Genomic DNA, 16080 nt, shown 5'->3' on the forward strand with positions numbered 1-16080 from the left:
ATTTCGCCCTCCTAGGGGCTGCGACGGGTTGATCCTTGACCGATCTTCTGTGTGCTGGGGATGGTCGCGTTGCGCCCCCCCCCCTCCCGACTCACAGCTTCAGGTTGGTGGTATGATACGCACACTTCAGCTTGGCTACTTAAGGTTAGCCTCTCCGGCTGTTGTTGCGCTTGATTTGTAACGGTAGCGCCTTAACCTACCGTTTTTTCAGTTGAAACAGCTCCCGATATTAAACAGCTGATCGTTTAGCTCTGAACTGAGCTACCGGCTGTAGCATCGGAGCTTTGTTTGCTGTAATCGGCGACGGTGGCGTTTCGCCCCCCCTCTCCCGATATTATACAGCTGATCGTTAGCTCTGAACTGAGCTACCGGCTGTAGCATCGGTGCTTTGTTTGCTGTAATCGGCGACGGTGGCGTTTCGCCCCCCCTCTCCCGATATTAAACAGCTGATCGTTTAGCTCTGAACTGAGCTAACTGCGTAGCATTTGTGCTTTGTTTGCTTTGTCTGCTTTAATCGGTTGCGGTGGCGTCTCGCCCCCTCTCTCCCGATACTAACCAGCTGCTTATTTGGTTCTGAACTGAGCTACCTGTTGTAGTTTCTCAGTTTGATTTCTTTATTGGTGATGGTTGCATCTCGCCCCCTCTCCCGATACTGAACAGCTGATTATTTGGTTCTGAACTGAGCTACGTTGTAGCTTCTCAGTTTGATTTCTTTATTGGTGACGGTTGCATCTCGCCCCCTCTCCCTATATTACACAGCTGATAATTTGGTTCTGAACTGAGCTACCTCTTGTAGCTTCTCAGTTTGATTTCTTTATTGGTGACGGTTGCATCTCGCCCCCTCTCCCGATACTGAACAGCTGATTATTTGGTTCTGAACTGAGCTACCTCTTGTAGCTTCTCAGTTTGATTTCTTTATTGGTGACGGTTGCATCTCGCCCCCTCTCCCGATACTGAACAGCTGATTATTTGGTTCTGAACTGAGCTACCGTTGTAGCTTCTCAGTTTGATTTCTTTATTGGTGACGGTTGCATCTCGCCCCCTCTCCCTATATTACACAGCTGATTATTTGGTTCTGAACTGAGCTACCTCTTGTAGCTTCTCAGTTTGATTTCTTTATTGGTGACGGTTGCATCTCGCCCCCTCTCCCTACATTAAACAGCTGATTATTTGGTTCTGAACTGAGCTACCTCTTGTAGCTTCTCAGTTTGATTTCTTATTTGGTGACGGTGGCGTCTCGCCCCCTCTCCCAATTTTAGCCAAAGACTTATCCAGTTAGACTGGGCTACCTGTGGTGGCATCTAAGTTTGATTGCTTTAATCGGTGATGGCGTCTCGCCCCCTCTCCCGATTTTAGCCAAAGGCTTATCCAGTTAGACTGGGCTACCTGTGGTGGCATCTAAGTTTGATTGCTTTAATCGGTGATGGCGTCTCGCCCCCTCTCCCGATTTTAGCTAATATCTCACTCTTTTTTTGTGCTGTGCTCTAATTGGTGACGGTGGCGTTCCGCCCCCCCTCTCCCGATATTGAACAGCTGCTTGTTTAGTTTCCTAAACTGAGCTACCTACGGTAGCATCTGAGTTTGATTGCTTTAATTGGTGACGGCTGCGTTTTCGCCCCCTCTCCCGATTTTAGCTAATATCTCACTATTTTGCGCTAAGCTTTAATTGGTGACGGCTGCGTTTTCGCCCCCTCTCCCGATTTTAGCTAATATCTCACTATTTTGCGCTAAGCTTTAATTGGTGACGGCTGCGTTTTCGCCCCCTCTCCCGATTTTAGCTAATATCTCACTATTTTGCGCTAAGCTTTAATTGGTGACGGCTGCGTTTTCGCCCCCTCTCCCGGTTTTAGCTGGCCGCTTATTCAGTTGTAGGTTGAGCTACCTGTGGTAGCATCTGTGTTGATTGCTTTAATTGGTGAAGGCAGCGTTTTCGCCCCCTCTCCCGATTTTAGCTAATATCTCACTATTTTGCACTGAGCTTTAATTGGTGACGGCTGCGTTTTCGCCCCCTCTCCCGATTTTAGCTAGCCGCTTATTCAGTTCTGGCTGCTTTGATTGGCATTGAGCGTTATTTGGTGACGGCTGCGTTGTCGCCCCCTCTCCCAACTTTAGCGGACAGCTCACTCTGTTTTGCGCTGAGCTTTAACTGGTGAAGGCAGCGTTTCCGCCCCCTCTCCCCGTTCTAGCCAGCCGCTTACTCAGTTTTGGTTGCTTTAACTGGTGTAGGCAGCGTTTTCGCCCCCTCTCCCGATTTAAGCTAATATCTCAATATTTTGCGCTAAGCTTTAATTGGTGACGGTTGCGTTTTCGCCCCCTCTCCCGGTTTTAGCTGGCCGCTTATTCAGTTGTAGGTTGAGCTACCTGTGGTAGCATCTGTGTTGATTGCTTTAATTGGTGAAGGCAGCGTTTTCGCCCCCTCTCCCGATTTTAGCTAATATCTCACTATTTTGCACTGAGCTTTAATTGGTGACGGCTGCGTTTTCGCCCCCTCTCCCAGTCTTGGCTAGCCGCTTATTCAGCTCTGGCTGCTTTGATTGGCATTGAGCGTTATTTGGTGAAGGCTGCGTTGTCGCCCCCTCTCCCAACTTTCGCGGACGGCTCACTCTGTTTAGCGCTGAGCTTTAACTGGTGAAGGCAGCGTTTCCGCCCCCTCTCCCCGTTCTAGCCAGCCGCTTACTCAGTTTTGGTTGCTTTAACTGGTGAAGGCAGCGTTTTCGCCCCCTCTCCCAGTTTTAGCTAGCCGCCTATTCGGTTTTGACTGCCCTGATTGGTGACGGCTGCGTTTTCGCCCCCTCTCCCAGTCTTGGAGTTTGGATTGTCGTCCGGTGTTCTGGACGTAGCTGACTGTGTCAGCTCCTCTGTTCTTTCTGCCTGCGGTTGGACTCGGGTCAGTTTCGAACATGGATGGCTCCCACTGTTGTGTGGATTGTGGGACCGTGCTTCAGGCTGATGATGGCAACCTGTGCCCTTGACATGATCACCTGGTGGGGACCCTATCAGAGAATTCCTGCATGAACTGTGGTTACATGCCCCGTGCTGTGTGGGTGACTCGGCTGGCCCGATTGCGCCCCGAGGTTGGCAATGACCTTCCACCTCCCCCCCCCCCCAGGCGCTTGAAGCGCTGGAATGAGGCCACAGCCTCTGGCTCCTCCTAAGAAGAGTCGAGCCAAGTCTGATCAGGGCCTTTCCACGAGAGTTGAGCGTTTGTCTGCAGAACTGACAGAAGTGAAATCCCTTCTTCAGGCACGCCAGCTGGATACTTCGCTAGTTGGATCCTCTTCTCCACCCATGCCAGAGTTGGCTTCGGAGGTGGACGTGTCGTCTTTGGCTGCCTCTGCCCCTCACTTTAAGAGTGAGGAAGGGGCGCAGTCGTGAGACTGACTCACTCTCTTCGTCTCATAGTGCAGCTGGTGGGTTGAGTGGCAGCTCTATGCGGGACGTCATGCATATGGCATTGAGGCAGCTGCAGTTGGACGTCCCGCAGGTGGAAGAGTCCGCTCCTGGAAGTGCCTTTTTCAGGCTCAGACGGGCCTCTTCTGTCTCTGAGTTACGCGCTTGTTGGCGGAACTAGAGCCTTTCACGCCCCTCCACAGATGGTCGCGTGTCGGCGGCCTTACATGAGTCTGTTAAGGATGGCTTGGATCTTATGCCTGCGGTTGTACCTGAGGTGGCCACACTATGGTGTCACCAGATGAAGTGTGCCACAAACTCTGGCCGCCGCCCCATCAAGGGCCATGGGGACGGGCGATGAGGCCACCGGGCCAATCGTCGAATTTTTTTTTTTCCAATCAGCAGCTCAGTATTGGGCTGCTCATGCTGGGGATCCAGGGGTGGTTCCCACCCTTACCTCGGGTTACCGGCTACGATCCCAACGGCGGCCTCGCATGTCGCGCCGGGGCAGGGTGACCATAATCACCAACCCGGTGTAAGCTCAAGCACTGGACCAGGAGCTTTCTGCCCTCCTGGCCAAGGATGCAATAGAGACAATTGATCCTCTGCAGCAACCCAGAGGCTACTATTTTGGGTCCCAGGGGGACTGAGTCTATATCTAAAGGTGCTGCCTTTTCACAGGCTCACGACGGCAGAGGTTCTTCAGACTGTTACGAGGGACAAATGGTTTCCCTCAACAGACCTGACGGACGAGTACTTTTCATGTACCTCTTGCGGCAGAACATCGCCGTTTTTCTCCGATGCCCCCGTTTGGCCTCTCTCTCTCCCCGAGGGTGTTCACTCGGAGTGTAACAGCAGACCTTTCCCCTCTGCGGAATGAAGGCTCTTCCATACCTCGACGATTGACTTCTGCACCCCATCCCGGGCGCATGCTTCTTGTGATACGAGTCGTCTGCTTGGTCATGTGTCCCAGTTGGGCCTCCAGGCCACCTTGGAGACGAGCTGCCTGACCCCATCTCAGACAACCACTTTTCTTGGGGTGTCTCCGGATTCACCCTCCATGAGGGCTTACCCATTTGCTCAAGGGTGAACGATATACTCCGGTGGGTCAGTCGATTCATGCTGGGCCGGCAGTTTCCGTGCGTCGCCTCCCTGCGGCTACTAGGCAACTGGCGCCGGTCGCTCGGGTTGTGCCCTTAGGTCTGCTGTCACTGCGCCCTAACACATAAATGTACTGGAGCTGCGTGCTGTGCATCTGGCTCTCAGACACCTTTTGCCCACCTGAAGGGGAATTATGTTCTGATTCGGTCAGACAACGCCTCTGCGGTCTACCACCTCAACCATCGAGATGGCACCAGGTCAGCGCGGCTTCTGGAAGTGTCCAGAGATCTCCTGGAATGGGCCTCTCCTTGCCTGTCCACCCTGCAGGCAGTGTTCTTACCAGGGCGGCACAACCACGTCGCAGACTCTCTTTCCCGCCAGGCGACTGCTCCGGGAAGAGTGGTCCCTTCACAGCGACTTAGTGCTCAGGATCTGAGACCTCTTCGCCACAGAGGAATCGACTCGATGTCCTCGATGGTATTCCCTTAAGGGGGCTTCAGGTGCATTGGCTCATCCCTGGCCAAGGGTCCTCCTGTATGCTTTTCCACCCCTGTCTCTGATTGGCTTACTCTTCGGCGGGTTGCCGAGGAGGGCCACGAGAGGTTGCTAGGGGCTCCGTGTTGGCAGCACGGCCATGGTTCCCGCTCCGGCAGGGTCTGTCACGGCATCCCGTGGTGTCTTCCGACCAGAAGGGATTTTGCTGTCCCAGTTGGGACTGCTATGGCACCCCAGTCCTCAACGCCTCCGACTGTGGGTGTGGCCGCTGGACGGCCTGTGCAGCTGCTGACAGGATATTTGGGTTCCGGTAGACTCACCCTTTTGAGTGCCTGGGCACCCTTGACTCGCCAGTGATGTGAAGACAGGTGGCGGCTGTTTTTCCCAGTGGTGTTCTGCCCGCAATGGTGATCCACTCACCGGTGCAGTGCCCACTATCCTGGAGTTTCTCCAGTCTCTTCTTGATAGGGGCCGCTCTCCTTCAACACTTAAGGTGTAGGTAGCGGTGACATCATCTACTCATGCTGGCTTTGAGGGCTGTACCATGGGGAGCCCTATTCCAGTTTCTCTTTTCTTGCGTGGTGCGCGTAGGTTGCACCCGCCGATGGTTCCGCGGGCACCAGTTTTGGATCTGCCCTTGGTTCTTAAAGCTCTGTGCCACTCTCCATTCGAGCCTTTGACACAGGCAGACCTCAGGTGGCTCTCATGTCAGACTGCCTTTTTGTCAGCTGCTGTCTTTAAGAGAGTCAGCAAGCTACATGCTCTTTCTTTCAGCCCTTCCTGTTTCAGATGGGGTACTGATGGCTCTGGTGTTACCTTGTGGCCAAACACTGCACTCCTGCCTAAAGTGTTATCTCGTTCTCATTGCAACCGGCCATTGAGATTGGCACGATTTCAGCCTGTCGGAAGGAATGGCCGAGGGGTCTCAGTTGTTGTGCCCAGTGAGGGCACTGGAGGCATACATTGCAGCCACGGCTGCTAAGAGAGGCTTAGACCTACTGTTCTTGCGTTATGGAGGCCCTGGGTTAGGTTGTCCTCCTTCCAAGCAACGCCTCTCCCATTGGATCGTGGGCGTCATCTGCCACACCTACGCTGCGGGACGCTGCTCCCCACTCGTTGGTGTGAAGGCGCACTCTACCAGGAGCGTCTCCGCTTCCTGGGCAGCCTTGAGTGGGGTCTGATGGAAGCAATATGTGCTGCGGCATCATGGGCTTCCCCGAGCACATTCACCCGATTTTTACGGGGTTAATGTGGCCTCCCCTCATCCTCTGGATCAGGTTCTGCGGCGAGGGTCCTCTGAGCCTTCTCAATGAGGTATTTGCTCTGGATTCCTCGTGACGCCGCTGGTATTAGTCATTCAGTGCTTTCAGCACCGCCTCTGGCGGTCAGTAGGGATGAAATAGAACGAAAGTTACGTATGTAACTACGGTTCTATGAATCCCGGATGAGCGCCAGAGCTTCTCTGTCACTCAGAATCCTTGCATTACGCGAGAAGATTCTGTAGGAGCAGAGTGTCGGATGACACCAGGCTATATAGCCTCTGATTGATCACCCGACATGTCACAGGTGTGACTCTGTTGGTATTACTACTCGAACGGCGCATGCGCGAAGGGATATTCAGTGCTTTCAGCACCGCCTCTGGCGGTCATCCGGGATTCATAGAACCGTAGTTACATACGTAACTTTCGATTTAAACACAAGAATAACGAATCACACGACTTATGCACATGCAGAATATGTTTGAAAACGGGTGCTTTTATTTGCACCGGAAATAGTTTCATCTCCATGCTGCAGCACGTCCAAATCAATAGAACCGAAGTGTCTTAAAATAAAAGCTACAATGAACAATATTATCAAAATGACTGAAAACAACTTTGAGCTGTAGTTCCTGTGGGTAAGTAATGCCATGAGCTGAGCTTCTTTAGCGTTTAAAGTTAGGCATGTCACACCATACATGGCTGATAAACAGGACCAAACATAAAGAAACACAAACTGATCCATTTTCATACTTAAGATTTCAGTTTCATCCCATATTTGGTTTCTGAAATGTGCATTTATGAGTTGTGTTTCAACACTTTCAACACTTTAAGGGAGGGTAAGCAGGTTGCATAGTTTTGCTTGGATCTTAATTAGACTGATTGTAATTTGAGCAGCAGATAAGTTTGGTAAAATAAAGCCAAATATCAGTCTTTGTTAGAGAAATATTTTCAGCCACAACTCTGGCCGACATTCTTAGTAAAAGGAAACAAAAAGCAGGTGAATGAAAACTTACTAAAGCAACAGTTTTCCCTTCAAAAAGTCCATCTTTGGAGAATAAAATATCAGAGTTATTAACAGAGTTTATCAGAGTTTATCAGAGTTTAACAGAGTTTATCAGAGTTTAACAGAGTTTATCAGAGTTTAACAGAGTTTATCAGAGTTTAACAGAGTTAAGGTTAAATTTTCCTTTGTTTCTTTTTACCCAAGTTTACTTTTTTGGGTATTTGGTTTTGTACTTGAATGCAAAGTGTGTGAGTATATAATATACTTGTTACTTTATGACATATAAGAGTAGGATAGTGTTCTGTTTATTGTGCAGTAGGCCTAAAATGCAGTTACAGAGAATTGCACTACTTAATGGCCAGATTTTCCTTTGGTTCTTTTTACCCAAGTTTACATTTGTGTGTCTTAATTTTGCACTTGAATTTTATATTCAATATTTATGTTTTTATTTCTATGCTGCAATCTATTGAGCTCAAATAAATACCGAATGTTCTAAATGACTGTATATAGTGCTTTTATTCTTCAGTCAGTTAATATAAACATATTTGATGTTAAAGATGTTATAGAACGTACGCCTCCAGGACGCTGAGGCGTGCAGGCAAGATTGTGGCCGACCCCTCCCACCCTGGACACAAACTTTTTGAGGCACTCCCCTCTGGCAGGAGGCTGCGGTCCATCAGGACCAAAACCTCCCGCCACAAGAACAGCTTCTTCCCCTCTGCAGTTGGCCTCACCAACAAGGCCCGCTGTACCCCCCCACTGACATGACCCCTTATCCCCACTGACACTTTATATATTGACGTTATATTAACGTTCTGTCTTGTCTTTCTGTCAGTACAGAGTGCGTTACATTAACGCACTCTTCTTAAAAATACTTTGCACATATTTTAAAAAAAAAAAAAAAATTCTTTTACATTTATTATTACCTTATTCTATTATTATTATATTTTTTTGTCTTGTTCTTATGGCACCAAATAGACCAGGCCAAATTCCTTGTGATGTACAATTACTTGGCAATAAAACCTTTTCTGATTCTGATTTCTGATTCTGATTCTGATTCTGATTTCTGATTCTGAACGTAACAGCGTTATAGAACATAAAAAATAATGGCACAGTTACTTTGCTGAGTAACTAATTACTTTTACAATGTGGTAACTGAGTTACTAACTCAATTACTTTTTGGGAACAGTAACTAGTAACTGTAACTAATTACTTTTTTAAAGTAGCTTGACCAACACTGTTGCTCTGCTTTGCTCTGGAATTGTAATGAGCGCTGTACGACTGCTGCAGACCCGTTCTGAAAGCCTGAGTCCTCCTTTAGAGCAGATATCAGGCGGCCTCTTCACCATGTGCATCTTCTTCTGTAGAGACAGATTTTAAACAGTCGTCCGCATAAACATCCTTTTTGACTGCATCAACCACTTCAGCTGGAGACTGTTGTGCATTATCATCAGCGGTTCTTTGCAGAGCATCATCTGCACAACTTGGCGAAGACACAGTATTAAAATAAAACTAACAAACAGAAATCAGTAAAAATGTATCTGATACTTTGGGAGTCTTTGCTTGTTTGTCTGACAATTAATTCTCAGTGAAGATGGAAAGTAGGAGCAGTTCCAAACCTGCACAGTAACTGGTAAAAAGCTTTAAGGATGAAACTTCTCCTAAAGATTGTTGTACTTTGTCAGTTTGAATGTTTTACTGACAGCATTGTTGTCCCGTTGTGTCTGAAATGGAGGGAAATCTGTTCCAAAGTCATTTTGTTCATGTGATGAAGGCAGCCAGCTGCAGTCTGCAGATTCAGTCTTTATGCTGTGAGCAGGGCGTTTCTGCCCTCTAGTGGCCACAGATGGTATCTATAGAAAAGGTAAAGCTGGAGATTTACAAATGATTTACACTTTCGGTGGTACCTTTCACAATTAAATGCTATCAACGCTATGCTGCACCTCACAGACGTAATATAAAGCTGTTTGAACAGCTGAAACTTGTTTTACTCAGGAGTGACTGAATGTAAATAAGTTGGTGGCCTCTTTGTGTGAAAGGCGCAGGTTTTTTCTTCAAGTGTAAACTAAGCTACAGTTAACGCTAGCTAGTTAGCAGCAGTTAGCTAGCATCTTTGTTAGCTCCGGTTATATTTAGTTTAAATGTTAAGTAGAGAATGAATGTGGTGCTAAAACGTGGCTACTTCATGTGACAGTAAATTTAAACAGAGCAGACTTTATAGTTCTCGCTGTACCATGGTACTGCTGATCTGACTTCCGGTTAAATCATGAAGCATTGATTGATGTAGCTGTGCGGTTTAACCGCTAGAGGGCAGTAATAACGGCCGTTTCATTTCCCAGCGCTTCTTCATGGCAGATATGAATGAATAAACACACACAATAAGGTCTGTGGAACACAAACATGATGCATGATGAACTTCTCCACTGTAACATGTGTTTAGGTAGAATTAAGACTCTTCTGAGGCTACAACAACTTTCTGCTTTCAGCCTTTCTGCTGCACAGGATGCAGAAGCTGCAAACTCTCCTGAAAAACCTTGTTTTTAAAATGGAACTATTATTTTTCAGTGGTTTTGACAGTTTTGACTCTTTGAATATGAGGTCACTCAGACATACTGCATCATAATCAGACCTCTACGTGATGAAGGACACTGCTTGGCCACAGATCTGAGCCTCAGTCCTGATCTCACCATCGTGGAGTCAGTCGCTCCAAAGCCAGAAACAAACAGGATTCGGCTCCTGAGACGGAGAAAAAGGTTTCCTGTTCAGAAGGAAAGAGAAACCATATTAAATGAGTGATTTGTCCATTTGCAGGCTGTCTGATCCCAGAGGATCCGCACTGGAGCCTGGACTCTCAGGTCTTTGGAGGCCTGCTGCAGACTGAGTGCTGTCAGCATTTAGCTGAGAGCTGCCAACAAGCCTGCAGACTCTCAGTGTTGTTTGACCACCGACTTCCAGAATGAGAGTTTCACTGAGAAACGTCTGATATCTTCTTTTATTCTGCATTTCTAAATGTTAGCGTACACACCTGTTTGCTGCTGGTTAAAAGCTGACTCGTGACTTCTGTCACACCTGATGAAATGATGTGTGAAAGCCAACAGCTGGAAGCTTCAGGGATCTGCCTCTTTCTGAATGAGTCCATCAGCAGCTGCTCAGGAACACGCTGGAACATTTCTTCTCTTCAGCAGCAGATCAAAGTGTTTCTGCTGTAAACTGGCTCGTACAGAAAAGGCCTCTGAGATCCAGCTCTGTTTCTGCCACAGAGTCACTCGGCTGGAAACTAAACTGAACTAAAACTCATCCTTCTGATCCTTTCTTACAGTTAAAGTGGTTTTAACCTGTTTTTTCCTGAGTGTTCAGCTGCTGCATCGTTACTCTGAGACGACCTCCAGAATAAATACAGAGAAGCAGAAATAAATCAGCCTCCTCGCAGCACTGATGCAACAGTTATGGCTTCTCTTTGTTTCACACAACAACAAAATGATTTCCTGCTGAAGCCAACAGTCAGAAGTGGGAACGTCAGGATGATGGTCACAGGGTGCCGTCATGAATATGAGCTCCAGAGAAGAAGAAGAAGCTGCAGCCGCTCAGAAACATCCAGCAAGACAGACGCTGCCGGCGGCTCTTTGCCTCCTCTCCATCAGCAGATACAGAGACAGAAATCCTCATGTGGTCATCATCAGAGCTCGTCTGACCTAATGTCCCTGAAGGGGTCCCTGCTGCCCCCCCCACACAGAGTTAGTGCTGCACTGCAGAAACTGTGTTGGCACAATGATCAGAATCAGACGCCTTTTGTGTCCCGTATGAATGTAAACAATGTCCATCCTTCTGTTACTGGTCCCAAAGCAAACATTCAGACTGCTCTAAAGAAGCATCCATGTTGTTCACCAAAAGAGAAAACAGCCACACAAATGAGACATGAAACATGAGAAAAAGTCTAAAGCTAAATGCTATCAGGACAAGAATGGACTGAATCTGAACAGTCCAACTTTAACCTGTGATGGTTTCACAGGGGTTACCGTCTCAGGTAGGAATAAAACAGCCTAAACCCAGAGAGATGTGCAACAGGAACTGATTTAGTATTAATACAGCTGAAGAGGACTTTCTGCTTTAACTGCAGTCAGGAGAGCCTTCAACACACTTCATTTAGATCATCTGCTCTGACCTTTGACCTCAGTGGAACTGAAATCGTGTTTTAGCTCCTTCAGGATGTGGCTGCTGTTGGTCACAATCAGCCTGGAATGAAAGGAAATGTGATATTTTGTGCACACATCTGTGTTTCCTTCTGGATCAGCTTGAGCTGTTCTCTGCTAACACCATCAGGCCAAAACTTTCATTTGTCCACATTTTTATGGTAAACTCAGTTATTTCCTGCAGCCTCTGCTCTTGTATTTGGGCTCATTCACATCTGATACTGAAACAAGGCCGAGGCTGTCCTTCAGGTCCCGGATCAGAGCGTCTCTGGAGTGTGGGACACGGGGCTCTCAAGGCTCACGCGCTGGGCGGGACAGTCACGCGCGGTCCTTTCGGTCTTGGAAACGGCAGGAAACAAGCACGTCTCCCATGAGTCTGAGTTATTAAGCAGTTATTAATAACAACAACACTAATAATAATATTATTAATGAAAGAACCCCATTCCTGCGGCCTGGGATGTCACTCTTGCCTGCATTCAACACTTCAGAGCCCTGGTGGGACATGAGCTGAGGCAGGAAAAGGAAAACTAGAGTCAAGATTCATGTCTTCTAAATGATAAAAACAAAACAAGCAACATCAAATATGTGAACTGTACGAACACACTGAAAAGTACGTTATTATGTACATAAATATAGGATCAACACTAACATAAAAAACTCTTACAATTATTTGGGAAGCTTTTATTTTATGTCCTCACCGGAAGTGATATCTAACTGCGTCTCTGCTAACTTAACAGCCTCTTTGCATCTGTCTCTGATCTTCCCTCTGGTGGCCATAAGCTGTAACTACACCCTCAGTCAGGATGAACATTGAAATGTGGGAAATCTTTCTAAAATGAGGTTTTATGATGGAAGAGAGCAGTCATATTAATACTTTAACAATACTGTCATATTTAGTTAATGCTGGAGTTTTACCACAGCTCACTTTTCTTATCATTACTCAGTGAAGATGGAAAGTAGGAGCAGTTTCAAACCTGCACAGTAACTGGTAAAAATCTTTAAGGATGAAACTTCTCCTAAAGATTGTTGTACTTTATCAGTTTGAATGTTTTACTGACAGCATTGTTGTCCCGTTGTGTCTGAAATGGAGGGAAATCTGTTCCAAAGTCATTTTGTTCATATGATGAAGGCAGCCAGCTGCAGTCTGCAGATTCAGTCTTTATGCTGTGAGCAGGGCGTTTCTGCCCTCTAGTGGCCACAGGTGGTATCTACAGAAAAGGTCAAGCTGGAGTTACAAATGACCGGGGATGGGGATGTTAAGCTAAAATGAGCCTTGGAGTCATGTCATTTAAGATGGTTTATTTGTTTGTAGGAGCTCATTTTGTTTAATTTGTCTGTCCTTAGCTCTTACGGTGTTCCAGTTAGGAAAGCATTTGTGCAAAATAAGAAACGAACAGCTGAACATCAATAAATTCTTCTGGAAACATCAGTAAGCTTCACCATTGTCAGGCTGGGTTCGCTACAGTGTGTTTATTCATTCATATCCGTCATGAAGAAGCGCTGGAAAATTAGATGGCCGTTATTACTGCCCTAGCGGTTAAACGGCACAGCTACATCAATCAATGCTTCGTGATTTGACCGGAAGTTAGATCACCAAATACGCCACCAACTTATTTACATTCAGCCACTCCTAAGTAAAACAAGTTTCCGCTGTTATCAGATCAAACAGCTTTATATTACGTCTGTTAATAGTATTTTATTGTGAAAGGTACCACCGGAAGTGTCAGTCATTTGTAAATCTCCAGCTTGACCTTTTCTGTAGATACCATCTGTGGCCACTAGAGGGCAGAAACGCCCTGCTCACAGCATAAAGACTGAATCTGCAGACTGCAGCTGGCTGCCTTCACTGTAACTTTTTACTTTAACTTTTACGACACCTGAAAATTATTTTATCTGCACTCTTCACTTTTAAATTAATTAATTAATGATTATTTTTTATGTTTTTTTAATGATTTCATTGCCTTCTTGTGATTTTATGTAGCTGTAAAGCACTTTGAATTGCCTTGTGTATGAATTGTGCTCTACAAATAAAATTGCCTTGCCTTGGCTTACTATTTGTATTCTTTTGTATATTATTTAGATATCTTTATACTGTGTGCCTTATATCTTTTGTGTATCCAAAGCCAAGAGCTCCTGAACTAAATTTCACTATGCCCGCATAGTGACAATAAAGATTCTTGATTCTTGATTCTCATAATATGAACAAAATGACTTTGGAACAGATTTCCCTCCATTTCAGTCACAACGGGACAACAATGCTGTCAGTAAAACATTCAAACTGACAAAGTACAACAATCTTTAGGAGAAGTTTCATCCTTAAAGGTTTTTACCAGTTACTGTGCAGGTTTGAAACTGCTCCTACTTTCCATCTTCACTGAGTTATGATGAGAAAAGTGAGCTGGTAAAACTCCAGCATTAACTAAATATGACAGTGTTGTTAAAGTATTAATATGACTGCTCTCTCCCATCATAAAACCTCATTTTAGAAAGATTTCCCACATTTCAATGTTCATCCTGACTGAGGGTGTAGTTACAGCTTATAGAGGGATGCATAGAAGAAATAGAAATAGAATAGAAAAATACTTTACCCCAATGGGGGGAAATTCAAATTAGTCAAGTAGCTAAAAAAATTATTAATATTTACAATTATTGTATATTAACAACAACAATAATAATACTAATTCAAATAAAAATACTACTACTAACTCATAATAATAAATGACTAAATAAATACAAAATAAAATAAAAAAGAGAGAGACAGAGACAGATAGAAAGTTGTTAAGTTAGCAGAGACGCAGTTAGATATCACTTCCGGTGAGGACATAAAATAAAAGCTTCACAAAGAAATAATTGTCAAGACAAACAAGCAAAGACTCCCAAAGTATCAGATACATTTTTAATGATTTAGTTTTATTTTAATATGAGTAAACTTCTCCAAGTGCTGGAACAGAATATATTACCATAATACTCTACATTTCTATTAATGAAGGTACATTTCATCCTATATTTATGTGTATAATAATGTATTTTTCTTCATAAATTTGATATTTTCTGTATTTAAAAATATTCCCTGTTCACATATGCTGAGTCATGATTTTGGTTGTTTTGTTTTTTTCAATTAAAAATATTCATTCTAGAAATAAACAGCAGCTAACAGCTGCTAACTCCTGCTTTTCTTCTTCTCCCCTCATCGTGTCTTCCTGTGACAGTCAGCTGGTTGTTTTGCTTCAGTTCTTTTACTCTGTATTTATTGGTGTGTGTATTTAATCTCTGTTTTCACCTAACTGCAGAGAAAGTTTGACCACAGAGTGTTTATGAGTACAGACCAACTCCAGTGGGGGAACTTATACATCAATAACCACTGGAAGGGGCTGTTTTTAGTTGCTGTTCCAGACTTTTGTGATGCCATCCATCTTTAATAACCTGTAAACACTGATTGTTCTAATAAAACGGAGGCAAAGACAGAAGTAATCCTGCAGATTACAGAGCCGTTGGCTTAAAGTCCCTCATGTGGACACAGCAGAATACTGAGCAGCAGTCAGAGAACAGCTTTTAACTGGATCAGAGACTTTTGGAGCAGGAGACACATCGGTGGGACACCACAGGGGAGAGAAATCAATCTGACATCACTTCAAAATGCATCAGAAGACGTATTTACTTCTAGATCACTTTTAGAAGACAAGTGGAGATAAAATAATCTCCTTTTCCTTTTCCTGCCTCAGCTCATGTCCCTCACTCTAGTCCACCTGGAGGCAACAATCCACCTTTAAGCTGGTTTTCCAGCTGCCAGTGAAGCTGCTCTTGGTCCAATCTGGACCCCTCCTCTATAGATGTGATTGGAATCTTCCACTTCCTGTTTGTCAGCCTGCAGCTGTTTGGATGGATGGATGGAGCACATGGAGCAAACGTTTGGGTAACTGCACTCTGATGCCACTCAGTAACAGGGACTTTGAATCTATAATGACATCAAACTGACTGAATGTGGAGCTGAAATGAGGGAGTTTATTTAAAGTGGCTGCTGCTTTGGTCCTCTGTTTACTGAACAACCTGCTGAAAATGTCAGCTTTAGCTGGTGGAGTCGCTAACTCAGTGTGTGAAAAGAAGAAAAGCTCCTTCACAGCTTCAGAGTGGTTAAAGTTCCTGGTGTTACTGATCCAGCTCAGCATCCTGTTGACCACAGGCGGCCACGGCAGCGTTAGACCCATTCTTCTGTTGGAAGCCCAAGAGTCTTGTAAGAAATGAAGGAAGGGCCCAAATACAAGCTCACAGGCTGGAGACAGGGAGAAATAAAGTTAAATCAAAGCTTAATTATTAGATACTAGAAACCTGAACCACTACAACAACATGGAAACATGACAATATGAGAATTGAAAAGTATTAAAGTTCCTTTTATTCCCCCTTTTACAAACTACTTGAGATGTGTGTAAGTGCAGGTCCATCAGTCTCGACTGTTATCAATCACGTATCAGATCAACGCCTTTAGTGCTTATTCATTCATACCATGATTTTTATTTGTCCAAATGAATTCTAACTGGGACACTTATTTACTTTCCCTCACATGAGACTGTGTGTTTCTACCTTACATGTGAGCGTTCAGTTAAACTGAGCAAAGTGTTCCCCATCCATACAGATCAACTTTTCA

General features: G+C 45.3%; 1 protein-coding gene across 1 annotated transcript in view; it reads left to right on the plus strand.

Annotated features, from left to right (window-relative positions):
• LOC142391556 (protein NLRC3-like) overlaps window positions 1-16080 on the plus strand; it is a 189516-nt gene that overhangs the window by 35908 nt on the left and 137528 nt on the right. The window lies entirely within an intron of this gene.

This window comes from Odontesthes bonariensis, chromosome 11, assembly GCF_027942865.1.
Source record: "Odontesthes bonariensis isolate fOdoBon6 chromosome 11, fOdoBon6.hap1, whole genome shotgun sequence".
Classification (NCBI taxonomy): Eukaryota; Metazoa; Chordata; class Actinopteri; order Atheriniformes; family Atherinopsidae; genus Odontesthes; species Odontesthes bonariensis.